This window comes from Ranitomeya imitator, chromosome 4, assembly GCF_032444005.1.
Source record: "Ranitomeya imitator isolate aRanImi1 chromosome 4, aRanImi1.pri, whole genome shotgun sequence".
NCBI classification, from domain to species: Eukaryota; Metazoa; Chordata; class Amphibia; order Anura; family Dendrobatidae; genus Ranitomeya; species Ranitomeya imitator.
Genome location: NC_091285.1, coordinates 609214319 through 609228569, shown reverse-complemented (window position 1 = coordinate 609228569; position 14251 = coordinate 609214319).

The window sequence follows — 14251 nt, the reverse complement described above, 5'->3', positions numbered from 1 at the left end:
AGTATAGCATAGGAATAGTTAAAGTATTTAGGAACAGTCAGAGTATAAAGGTACCGTCACACATAGCGACGCTGCAGCGATACCGACAACGATCCGGATCGCTGCAGCGTCGCTGTTTGGTCGCTGGAGAGCTGTCACACAGACAGCTCTCCAGCGACCAACGATCCCGAGGTCCCCGGTAACCAGGGTAAACATCGGGTAACTAAGCGCAGGGCCGCGCTTAGTAACCCGATGTTTACCCTGGTTACCATCCTAAAAAGTAAAAAAACAACCACTACATACTTACCTACCGCTGTCTGTCCTTGGCGCTCTGCTTCTCTGGTCTGGCTGTGAGCGCCGGGCAGCCAGAAAGCAGAGCGGTGACGTCACCGCTCTGCTTTCCGGCTGACCGACGCTCACAGCCAGAGCAGGAGGAGAGCAGAGCACAGCGCTGGAGGACAGACGGCTGTAGGTAAGTATGTAGTGTTTGTTTTTTTACTTTTAGGATGGTAACCAGGGTAAACATCGGGTTACTAAGCGCGGCCCTGCGCTTAGTTACCCGATGTTTACCCTGGTTACCAGCAAAGACATCGCTGAATCGGTGTCACACACGCCGATTCAGCGATGTCTACGGGGAGTCCAGCGACGAAATAAAGTTCTGGACTTTCTTCCCCGACCAGCGATCTCCCAGCAGGGGCCTGATCGCTGCTGCCTGTCACACTGGACGATATCGCTAGCGAGGACGCTGCAACGTCACGGATCGCTAGCGATATCGTCTAGTGTGACGGTACCTTTAGAGGGGCAGGAGTAGTTAGAAGAAGAGGCACTCGATAGAGATGTAGATGAGAAGATTAGATAGAAGAACTGATTAGTTGGTTTCTAGGCCAGAGGGCTGAGAAGCACAAGAAAGTACGAGCTTTTGAGACAGCATGCGGATGGCCGCCACTAACTTTACTGGACCTTCACTGGATGGCCCGAATAAGGTACAGTGAAGTGTCAGGAGGGAAAGCCGGATGGGGAACCGTATCAGGAAAGCTGGCAGAACCCATTCGGAATCGGACAGAGTATCTCAGGGGCCAAGGGTACCCGACCAGAAAGGGATAATACAGGTTGAAAAAGACCTAAATGGAACATCATACTCTGCTGTGACAAAGATGGAGTTTGGACTGCTCAGTAAAGTTCATTTGTTTGGAAAGGATCAATGTGAATACTTTTCTGCCCAATGATGACAAAAGTATTCTCAGAGTGATACCTTTATTAGCTAACCAGAAAATAATATGTTTGCAAGCTTTCAGAGCACAGGGGCTCCTTCAAGCAAGATAACAAATAGATTAATAAGAAAAAAGCACAACATTTAACGACTATTACAGTAGGATATTTGTTCATGAGTTGGGAGGTGTGATGCCTCCTAAAGATTAGCCAAGGAAATCAAATTAGGCTTTTTGTTACAATGGAGAGGTGTCCTTAATTATCTGGAGTGCATCTGGTGGAGGTGTGAATTGTATCCATGTAGTGACTCATAAATCCAGGTGTTAAATTGAGTCCTAGTTTCAAAGAATTGAACATCTTTATCAGTTTGAATTCCCAAATTTTTCTTTCTGTCAGCTTTAAAATGACCTTTTAGTACTCTTTTAAATGTGTCATACATTATCCAGTTCCAGAGAAATGTTTTCCCACAAGCGTGTCCATTTCATTCCTGATTGTGTGTCTGTGTAGATTCATCCTTGTTTGTAGTTTTTGCATGGGTTCCCCAATATAGATACTTCCAGGGCATCTTGTACGTTGTATCATGTACACCACGTTGGAGGATGTACATGAAAATAAATCTATAACCTTATAGTCTTAATTTGTGTTAGGCACACAGACTACATTTGTTGGTAATATGTGGGTACAAGTTTTGCATTTTTTATTGTTACATGAAATGTATTCACATCAATTTTTCTGGCTATCACGGTACCACAATATAATTTGTTATTTGTACATTTGGAAAGGATCAAGTGTCTCCTGTTCAATGTGCGACTGTTGCTGGATCCGGAATTGAGGAGTCAGCGACGGCTTCCAGCCAAATCTGGAGTGTTATTGCACACCTCAAGGGAGACATTATTTACTGTGGGGTGCCAGGGTGTGGAAACACAAAAGCCCCTTGCCTATGACTACCACCCTGTGCCCCTTACAGTACCATAGAGGTAAACTGTGCAGTTGCTATGGGGCTTCTGATTAGAGAAGCTCAGGCCTGGTTGCTTGCATGCCCTTGGCTAATTTCTCTGTTTTGGGTGGCGAAAACATAGAATCATCTTAGGTGTGGAGCTAATTCATTTTCGGAAAGTTTGGGTGCACTTCTCTTTATTGCACATCATCACATCATTGGTTGACACATATATTATTATATATTATTATTACATAGTAGTTTGCTCAGATATCAATGTCATTTCTTCTTTCTCTTCAGGGCTCTTGTTGGTCTATGACTTATACTCTTTCACAGATTATGTTATAATAAACAATGTTTTGTCAAAATAACAAAAAATACATATGGTGGTTTTAAACCTCAATCGGACATTCATGTAATTTTAAGTACATGTTCTATCCATGTTTTTCATGGATAGAAAACATACCCACTATAGTCTATGAGCTTGTTCACTTGTCCCCGCTTTTTTTGCTTCTGCAAAAAAAAAAAAAGAATCCATGTGCTATCCGGTTTTTACTGTAAGAGCTTGGACATTTTTTTATTTTTATTTGCATTCTAGAAAAATAAAAGCCACATGGATGGCAAAAATGGGCACATAGACCAAAAATGGATGAAAAATGTATGCCCTCTTACTGTCATACAGATGAAAAATTGTCTGTTTTTTTCTCTTGTGAAAAAAAAACAAATGTCCAAATGAGGACATATATACATTTGAGCAAATATAATATGTGAGCTTGCTGTGTATCAAAAAGAGCACATTTTTGCTCATAGACAGTAATTGTATTAACTTAATGAGACCCATTTTAAGACTATCACTAAAAGGCAAGAATGACTGAAACACAATTGCATAAATTTCTAAAAATAAATAAATCATTAGGGTTTTGTTTCAGCTTGTTTTGTCTCAAAATGCAGTGAAAAATAAAAACCCATGAGACTGCAATTATGCTATGATGATCCCAGATATAAATGTGTGAAGAACTTGCAAAAGGACACAAGGTCCAAAGATCACATGATGAAATTGAGCTCAGGTTTGCCCCTCTTACCTGGAAATCCATAAGGCAGGCTCAAGTGAATGGGACACTAGGCAACTCTGGAGTTTCAGAAGTAAACTACTGAATGCCACGTACTTGACTCAAAAATTTTCACAATAACCACTTTACAACCAATTACCTAATTAATGACATTTTGAATTGACTATTTGGGAAGGGGGGTAGCAGCGCAATCTAAGGCACCAAAATGCCATTTCCAAGCTCTGCGAATGTCTGAATTAAGGACCGAAATCTATCGTCGAACATACAGCAGTATTTAATTCAGATCCATAGAACTGCTGGAAATTATAATGTCCAGTTAAACAAATTCTGCATTGTTTTCCTGAAAATATCAAACATTCTAAGATCTTCTTAAACCAGAAAACATAAATATGTTCAATTCCAAAACATCGGCAGAAACGTCTTAAGATTTTCTGAACCCTATGCGAAGACTAATTGCCTTATGTTCTTTAGTTTTTGGTACCATTACAGTATTGCATGATAATAATTATTCTGACTCCATGACTAAGCGGCAAGCATAGGACTCTGTGAGACACTGTTTCTAGGTTGTCTCTTTTAACCGTACTCATACGCTGTGATGTCCTCAGATAGTTTAAACTCGACTGTTGGAGGCACGTATGAAGACTCCATAAGAAGGTTTATTTTCCAGCTGAATTCTTGTAAATATGCACACATACAGCAAGTAGAAAAGACTTTACAGAAACAGGACTGCATACACATGACCTTCTAAGATGGTTGATAGATGATGAAAGAGAAAGAACAATGAGGAAAAGGGAGGGTATACTGATATCAGAGCCACATCAGAGAGAGACAGAGAGAGAGGAAGGACAAACTTCTTATTGCGTAGCAACGAAACCGCAATATATAACAACACAATGTTAATGTAATACTGTCTGTATGATTCCCAAATCATGGAACATGACAATAATGAAGATTAATGTAAATACGGTCATACACTTGAGATCCTAGAGATTTTAACAAAAAGTGTTGAAAATTGTATTTTATTTATTTTGTTTAAGACAAATTCAAATTACAGTACTTTGTCTGATGGTCACGAGTCTCTTGACCTGAACTTGAATGCTTCATATATGCCAAGTTCACATCAGGAGATCCACTGCGAGTCTGAGTATCATGGTACCTACTTGAGCGGTAATAGATGAATTTCTGAATGCGGCCTTGCGGTATACAGCTGTATATTGTGCTACTATTTACAGAAATTGTTTTCTATCACATGAGCCCATGACTCCATAGTGCTTGCCTTCTAAATGCTCTCTTGTAGACACATATACTATCATTATGACATTTGGAATGTGGGAAGATGTCAATCATGGAAAACATACAATCTGATTACAGAAGATGCCTTTGGTTGGATTTGAAACCAGGATGGCCTAAGGCATGTAAACTGACACTGTGAACCACTATTACACCATGTGATAGTGAATGTTCTAGCAATCTAATATTAGTATTAGCTATGTAAATTACATTGGGTGAGATGACAACATTTATTTAACCTTTTTATCTTTCATCTTATTTTGTGAGAGAGAAGAATTGTAAGTGAAAATCTATGAGGGACGTTCATTAAAGATTTCCCCTGACCCACTTCTTGTAGACTCAGAGCAATTAAACTTGGCACAGTTATTAGTCCTTTTCAACATAGGTGCCACACACTTCTCCCATCTCTTTAAGCAACTCTAAACACCTCGCTGGTAGAAGTCGACAGGTTCCTCCAAAAACTATGCTGTGACTTCGGAGTCTCATCATCTGGAAAATGCTTGCCCTTCAAAAATAACTTCATTGTTGGAAAGAGGTGGAAGTCTGATGTTGCGAGGTCGGGTTGATAAGGGGGATGCGGTAGAATTTCAAATCCACAGGAGCATGCTTCCATTTGTGCAACATTTGAGTTATGTACTTGTGCATTGTCTTGCAGAAGGCAGATACCTTTGGTGAGCATGCTATGTCTCTTAGTTTTGATGGCCTCCTGCAATTTATGCAGAAGTGAAGCATAGTATGCCCCAGTGATCATGGTACCCTAAGCTAGGAAATCCATCAATACTACGCCATGCTGGTCCCAAAATACTGTGAGCATGACCTCGCCTGCCGAGGGTTGGGCACATGCCTTCTTTGGAGGTGGTGAGTCATGATGCTTCCATTGCATGAAATGGACTTTAGTCTCAGAACCATAGTGATGGACCCAGCTTTCATCCTGTGTGATCAGTCTGTTGAAAAAGTCCTCCTGGTTTCCATGGCACATCGTCAATACAGCCTGAGAGCAGTCAACTCATTCCTGCATTTGGAAAGGTGTAAGCAGCTGGGGAACCCAGGGAGCGGATACCTTATACATGTGAAGATTGTCTTGGATGATTTTTTCCACGGACCCCACACTAATCTTGACATTTTTGGCTAGGTGGCGAATGGTTATGCGGTGATTTTCCAAAATGGTGACCTCCACTTGCTGAATGGTGTGGTCATCAGTAGCAGAGTAGGTCGCCCTGGAGTTGGAGCTATTTGCAACGAAGTTCGACCACATTTGATGATGCCAGTTCTCAACTACCGGTACATCATATGATGGGGAATCATCACCATAAACCTCTTTCATCTCATCGAACGTCTCCTTTGGTCTGCTGCCTTTCAAGTAAAGGATCTTGATGATGGCTCTGCATTCCACTGAGTCCATTATCAAACCTCACACCACTTCAGCACCTGTAAAATCAACACCGCTATCAGTTCTGAGTTGCAAATTGGCACATAACCTATAGAGACTTATATCATTACACATGTGCAGTTTCAGTATCCTGTGATATAGAAGTGGGTCAGGGGAAATCTTTAATGAATGACCCTCACTCACAGCCTAGTTATGGAGTCAGAATACACTTCATTTTGAATAAGATGTGTGCCATACGACTTTTGGTTTCACTTTACTTACACATGAGCACTACTCTTATAAATTAGCATATTTGATCTTTATTTTTTATGATAAGACATTGGTGTATCACTGGGTAATTTTGGTCACAGCTGCAAGAATGTAGCACTGGGGAGAGGTCCCATGCTCTCCAGCAACATATATTGGTATAAGTTCATGTGGAGCCACAAGGAACACTGTAAACTTGTGACAAATCATATATAAAGGTTTGCTTTTGCGACCTTTAGCAGAAGTGTGGAGTTGAGCTAGGTGGTAACTCACTGTAGTAGCTGTCTGGACCAACAAGGCCAGACATGTGGCGAGTTGGCACTGAGTTCATAGGAGGGTCCATAATAGCTGAAACAGAAAAAATGTAAGGAAACTTATGCACTACCAGAGATTTCTAGCTTCCCTGAAGTCACTTTAGGATGATTGCATTTGGTTTGGCAGGTGGACCACCCCAGTCGAACTCTCCATCTGCCAGGTGACTGGAGCTTAGGGCATACAATTTGGACATCCAGTTGACAAGCTTGAGACCAGGAACTGTGGAAGGACCAAATTGCTGTCAATCCCAAAAAAACAACAACTCTCAACTCTCTCCAGGTCTTCAGATTCAGGAGCTGCCACACATGAATCAGGGTCACCCAGTTCTTTTCTTTAGAAATTTACTCAACAGTCGCATACAGCATATTGCAACTTGTAGCATCGGGCACGGCACTTTCCATTTCTCGCATACACAACACCGGATTTTCTTTTAGTTCTACCTGGACTATTCATGTTGACCGTGCATCTGTCAGTCCTAGGGATTCCCAGCCCTGTCCTGTAGTATGTCCAAAGTTCATTCATTACTTCTCCCACACGCTTCTCCATGCCAACCTTCCTCCATACAGAAGGGGTTCATATGCTCGCCATAGCACCAGACGTTACAAAAGTATAGTTGCCTAGGGATTTTAGTAAGGCCTTGTACTGCCCAGAACACTCTGTACTTTCCTTGCTGTCCAGCTCATGGCTTTCTACATGATCTTGACCCCATCTAACTATCCAGAAATAGTCTCCTTTCCCTGGCACTAGATCCTCCCACTGTGAGCTAGTCCCAAACATTAACTGTATCTGTACCTGCAGTCTGTTGCTGGGCAGATCTCCCTTACAAACACTATGCATCTTATAACACTAGGCACTAAGCATATTACACTTACAATGAGTATCACACTATATCTTTCCCTAAAATCACTTATCTAACTACTGTGAACTATTGTGCCTATGTATGTCCTAAGCCTTATACTATGTCTTACTCTATGATGTACACTACCAACCATAGACATTACCTTTACATTACTTATACACATTGCATAAGCAAGCATATCACATGAGACATTATATACCAAAAGACCCATGACAATATTCACATTATACAATACACATGAAGCGATTGGCATATTCAGGGGAAGGAATGCGATACCCTCTTACAAATACACGAACTCCAATATTGCTGTAAACGTTAAGAAACGTAAAGTACCGTTAGTGTCTTTTTTTTTTATACCAAAGACTGGTGTAAAAGCCAATCAACCATGTCAAGGTGTAAGAAACTTATTAGTAGTGTTGCTATGAAATACTAAATTAATCGCAAAGGTTATTAATGGTCTTCTCTGTCAAATTCCATTGCTCAAGCAGCACATACTAGTGACTGTGCCCTTCGTTTGAGATATGATGTATTATGCACCATTGTGGCCGAAGAGAAAGGTTGCACCTTAGTTTAGTATGCCATCATTTGCCTGCATCGCTATTACAACATAACCTGCATAGTGCAAAACAATTCTGGAACATCTTATAAATCTGAATTCTGCCATTCTTTCTAGAAATGTATAGAAAAATTGACAACTAGGATGCGTTTCTTCACTGTCTTTTGCTGTCAGCAGTGATTATATAATGTGACATTATGTAGGGAGACACCCCTAATTAGTAACACCCAATCGTCAATGTATACATGAATTTCTTGTAGGAATAACAGAGCAATGGAACAATGCAATACTATAAGAAATTATTATTCTAAATTATAATATGAGAATATACAGATCTATTAAAACAAACATGTTAGGGAAGTGATGGGTTGTCTTCAGAGATGAGCCAGCTCTAAAATGCTGGGATGCTCGTTACTGAAACCGAGAAATTCCTAATGCTCGGATGTCCTTTTCGAGTGACGAGTATAACGGGAGTCAATGGGAAATCCAAGCATTTTTTCAGCAGACCTTACAAAGAGGTCTGGGGGGGCATTGAACATGTAGAAATGGATTGAAAAAGAGCTGAATGGAAGAACAGCGTGGGGAAGACCCCTGGAATCATCTCTGACTCCCAGACCACTGCTGAGAAGAATGGTGTCACTATTATATACCACTTTAAGGAATGAAAATAAAACATTCAAAATCAACGAGAAATTGAGTTTGCAGTAAAAAAGTTAAAGTGAACCTGTCAGCAGGATGTTGCTGAGTAACCTACACACAATGTCAGGTTGGCACCGTTATACTGATTAAAATGATACTTGGATTGATGAAATCCGTCTTGTGGTTGTTTTATCTTTATTTGCAATTTTCAGTTAATGAGATTTTCGTGCTCTGATGGCGGCCTGTTGGGGGTCTTCATGTGGTGCTCTGATTAGGTATTCATACTGATGGCTTCTGACCGGTCACTGCTTCCTCAGTGACCTGCCCCCTATTTTACATACTGAATATAATATGATTTGAATACAAATAAAAAATTCACATTCAGCAAGCAGGCGGTGGCGGCTGCATTGTAGCAGATATTGCATCTATAATATGCATGTAATTATTTTATTTACTGATATAAATTTCTGTTGAAAAAAAAATTATTTCTCTGCCCATTTAGGGTTTGGGCCTGTGAGTGGGTGGCTGGAAACGTTCTTCTTCTTTCCAAGGTTTGGGGTAGGGACAGCTTAATGCTGTGCTGGGACAAGGATTTGGAAGTGCCTGATAAAGGTGGCTCAAAATGTGCAAGGACAATTGCAGGGCAGGAGCCATCTGCGCCAGTGTCATGGACAGGGGATTGGTAAGCAACTAGCACAGGGGAAGAGGCAGTGGTGTCCCCCGCTGGCACCAATTATGGACCCAGGCATTCGGCCCACCAAGTCGGGTGTTTTGATGACATGCCTGATCATGCTGGTGGTGGTTTGGCTATTAGTGGTTAGGCCCCTGCTGATCTTGGCATTGCAGCACAGTTTGCAGATTACTTCTCAGAACTCTCTAAAAATTTCCCAGACTGGGGAACACCTAACTCTTTGATGGAGAAATTCATGAGTGTCGATGCTTGAGGAAAAGATGCCCACCTTGTCCCTCTGGTCACCCCACTGACTCTTTCTGCCTGTTTCGGTGCTACTGATTCCTCTCTCTCTCAGCGCTGCTGGTCTTGCTCTGCATGCCAGTTTCCCCGGTTTGGTCAGTGACTTCATCATCCCTAACGCGTCTTCCACCGCTGTGTAACAAGGTGGCACGGGGTGGTAGTCCTAGCCGAGTCACTTAACCCCTTCCCGACCTGTGACACAGCGTATGCGTCATGAAAGTCGGTGCCAATCCGACCTGTGACGCATATGCTGTGTCACAGAAAGATCGCGTCCCTGCAGGCCGGGTGAAAGGGTTAACTCCCATTTCACCCGATCTGCAGGGACAGGGGGAGTGGTAGTTTAGCCCAGGGGGGGTGGCTTCACCCCCTCGTGGCTACGATCGCTCTGATTGGCTGTTGAAAGTGAAACTGCCAATCAGAGCGATTTGTAATATTTCACCTAAAAAAATGGTGAAATATTACAATCCAGCCATGGCCGATGCTGCAATATCATCGGCCATGGCTGGAAATACTAATGTGCCCCCACCCCACCCCTCCGATCGCCCCCCCAGCCCCCCGATCTGTGCAGCGCTCCCCTCCGTCCTGTGCTCCGCTCCCCCGTCCTCCTGTCCGCTCCCCCGTGCTCCAATCACACCCCCCCGTGCTCCAATCAAACCCCCCCGCACTCCGATCCCCCCCCGTGCTCCGAACCACCCCCCCTGCACACCGATCCCCCCCCCTGCACACCGATCCACCCGCCCGCACACCGATCACTCTCCCCCATGCTCCGATCCCTCCCCCCCCGTGCTCCGACGCCCCCCCGTGCCCTGATCTCCCCCCCCCTGTGCCCTGATCTCCCCCCCTTATACTTACCGATCCTGGCGAGGTCCGTCAGTCTTCTTCCCCGAGCGCCGCCATGTTCCAAAATGGCGGGCGCATGCGCAGTGCGCCCGCCGAATCTGCCAGCCGGCAGATTCGTTCCAATGTGAATTTTGATCACTGTGATATAATCTATCACAGTGGTCAAAATAAAAAAACAGTAAATGACCCCCCCCATTTGTCCCCCATAGATAGGGACAATAATAAAATAAAGAATTTTTTTTTTTTTTCACTAAGGTTGGAGTTAGAACTAGGGTTAGGGTTAGGGTTAGGGGTAGGGTTAGGGGTAGGGGTAGGGGTAGGGGTAGGGGTAGGGTTAGGGTTAGGGGTAGGGTTAGGGTTAGGGGTAGGGTTAGGGTTAGGGTTAGGGGTAGGGGTAGGGTTAGGGGTAGGGTTAGGGTTAGGGTTAGGGTTTCGGTATGTGCACACGTATTCTGGTCCTCTGCGGATTTTTCTGCAGCGGATTTGATAAATCCGCAGTGCTAAACCGCTGCGGATTTATGGCAGATTTACCGCGGTTTTTCTGCGCATTTCACTGCGGTTTTACAACTGCGATTTTCTATTGGAGCAGTTGTAAAACCGCTGTGGAATCCGCAGAAAGAAGTGACATGCTGCGGAATGTAAACCGCTGCGTTTCCGTGCAGTTTTTCCGCAGCATGTGTACAGCGATTTTTGTTTCCCATAGGTTTACATTGAAATGTAAACTCATGGGAAACTGCTGCGGATCCGCAGCGTTTTCCAAAGCGTGTGCACATACCTTTAGAATTAGGCTATGTGCACACGGTGCGGATTTGGCTGCGGATCCGCAGCGGATTGGCCGCTACGGATCCGCAGCAGTGTTCCATCAGGTTTACAGTACCATGTAAACCTATGGAAAACCAAATCCGCTGTGCCCATGGTGCGGAAAATACCGCACGGAAACGCTGCGTTGTATTTTCCGCAGCATGTCAATTCTTTGTGCGGATTCCGCAGCGTTTTACACCTATTCCTCAATAGGAATCCGCAGGTGAAATCCGCAGTAAATCCGCAGGTAAAACGCAGTGCCTTTTACCCGCGGATTTTTCAAAAATGGTGCGGAAAAATCTCACACGAATCCGCAACGTGGGTACATAGCCTTAGGGTTAGGGTTGGGTTGGAATTAGGGTTGTGGTTAGGGTTAGGGGTGTGTTGGGGTTAGGGTTGTGGTTAGGGGTGTGTTGCGGTTAGGGTTGTGGTTAGGGTTACGGCTACAGTTGGGATAAGGGTTAGGGGTGTGTTGGCGTAAGAATTGAGGGGTTTCCACTGTTTAGGCACATCAGGGGGTCTCCAAACGCAACATGGCGCCACCATTGATTCCAGCCAATCTTTTATTCAAAAAGTCAAATGGTGCTCCTTCCCTTCCGAGCCCCGACGTGTGCCCAAACAGTGGTTTACCCCCACATATGGGGTATCAGTGTACTCAGGACAAACTGGGCAACAATTAGTGGGGTCCAATTTCTCCTGTTACCCTTGAGAAAATAAAAAATTGCTTGCTAAAACATCATTTTTGAGGAAAGTAAAATGATTTTTTGTTTTCACGGCTCTGCGTTGTAAACGTCTGTGAAGCACTTGGGGGTTCAAAGTGCTCACCACATATCTAGATAAGTTCCTTGGGGGGTCTAGTTTCCAAAATGGGGTCACTTGTGGGGGGTTTCTACTGTTTAGGCACACCAGGGGCTCTGCAAACGCAACGTGACGCCCGCAGACCATTCCATCAAAGTCTGCATTTCAAAACGTCACTACTTGACTTCCGAGCCCCGACATGTTCCCAAACAGTGGTTTACCCCCACATATGGGGTATCAGCGTACTCAGAACAAACTGGGCAACAATTACTGGGGTCCAATTTCTCCTGTTACCCTTGAGAAAATAAAAAATTGCTTGCTAAAACATCATTTTTGAGGAAAGAAAAATGATTTTTTATTTTCACGGCTCTGCGTTGTAAACGTCTGTGAAGCACTTGGGGGTTCAAAGTGCTCACCACATATCTAGATAAGTTCCTTGGGGGGTCTAGTTTCCAAAATGGGGTCACTTGTGGGGGGTTTCTACTGTTTAGGCACACCAGGGGCTCTGCAAACGCAACGTGACGCCCGCAGACCATTCCATCAAAGTCTGCATTTCAAAAGTCACTACTTCCCTTCTGAGCCCCGACGTGTGCCCAAACAGTGGTTTACCCCCACATATGGGGTATCAGCGTACTCAGGAGAAACTGGACAACAACTTTTGGGGTCCAATTTCTCCTGTAACCCTTGGGAAAATAAAAAATTCTGGGCTAAAAAATTATTTTTGAGGAAAGAAAACGTATTTATTATTTTCACTGCTCTGTGTTATAAACTTCTGTGAAGCACTTGGGGGTTCAAAGTGCTCACCTCACATCTAGATAAGTTCCTTTCGGGGTCTAGTTTCTAAAATGGGGTCACTTGTGGGGGGTTTCTACTGTTTAGCCACATCAGGGGCTCTGCAAACGCAACGTAACGCCCGCAGAGCATTCCATCAAAGTCTGCATTTCAAAATGTCACTACTTGACTTCCGAGCCCCGACATGTGCCCAAACTGTGGTTTACCCCCACATATGGGGTATCAGCGTACTCAGGAGAAACTGTACAACAACTTTTGGGGTCAAATTTCTCCTGTTACCCTTGGGAAAATAATAAATTGCAGGCTAAAAAATCATTTTAGAGAAAATAAAATATTTATTTTATTTTCATGGCTCTGCGTTATAAACTTCTGTGAAGCACTTGGAAGTTCAAAGTCCTCACCACACATCTAGATTAGTTCCTTTGGGGGTCTAGTTTCCAAAATGGGGTCATATGTGGGGGATCTCCAATGTTTAGGCACACAGGGGCTCTCCAAACGTGACATGGTGTCCGCTAATGATTGGAGCTAATTTTCCATTTAAAAAGCCAATTGGCGTGCCTTCCCTTCCGAGCCCTGCCGTGCGCCCAAACAGTGGTTTACCCCCACATATGGGGTATCAGCGTACTCAGGACAAACTGGACAACAACATTTGCAGTCCAATTTCTCCTATTACCCTTGGCAAAATAGGAAATTCCAGGCTAAAAATCATTTTTGAGGAAAGAAAAATTATTTTTTATTTTCATGGCTCTGCATTATAAACTTCTGTGAAGCACCTGGGGGTTTAAAGTGCTCAATATGCATCTAGATAAGTTCCTTGGGGGGTCTAGTTTCCAAAATGGGGTCACTTGTGGGGGAGCTCCAATGCATAGGCACACAGGGGCTCTCTAAACGCGACATGGTGTCCGCTAACAATTGGAGCTAATTTTCCATTCAAAAAGTCAAATGGCGCGCCTTCCCTTCCGAGCCCTGCCGTGTGCCCAAACAGTGGTTTACCCCCACATATGAGGTATCGGCGTACTCGGGAGAAATTGCCCAACAAATTTTAGGATTCATTTTATCCTATTGCCCATGTGAAAATGAAAAACTGAGGCGAAAAGAATTTTTTTGTGAAAAAAAAAGTACTTTTTCATTTTTACAGATCAATTTGTGAAGCACCTGAGGGTTTAAAGTGCTCAATATGCATCTAGATAAGTTCCTTGGGGGGTCTAGTTTCCAAAATGGGGTTATTTGTGGGGGAGCTCCAATGTTTAGGCACACGGGGGCTCTCCAAACACGACATGGTGTCCGCTAACAATGGAGATAATTTTTCATTCAAAGAGTCAAATGGCGCTCCTTCCCTTCCGAACCTTACAATGTGCCCAAACAGTGGTTTACCTCCACATGTGAGGTATCGGTGTACTCATGAGAAATTGCCCAACAAATTTTAGGATCCATTTTATCCTGTTGCCCATGTGAAAATGAAAAAAATTGAGGCTAAAAGAATTTTTTTGTGAAAAAAAAGTACTTTTTCATTTTTACGGATCAATTTGTGAAGCCCCCGGGGGTTCAAAGTTCTCA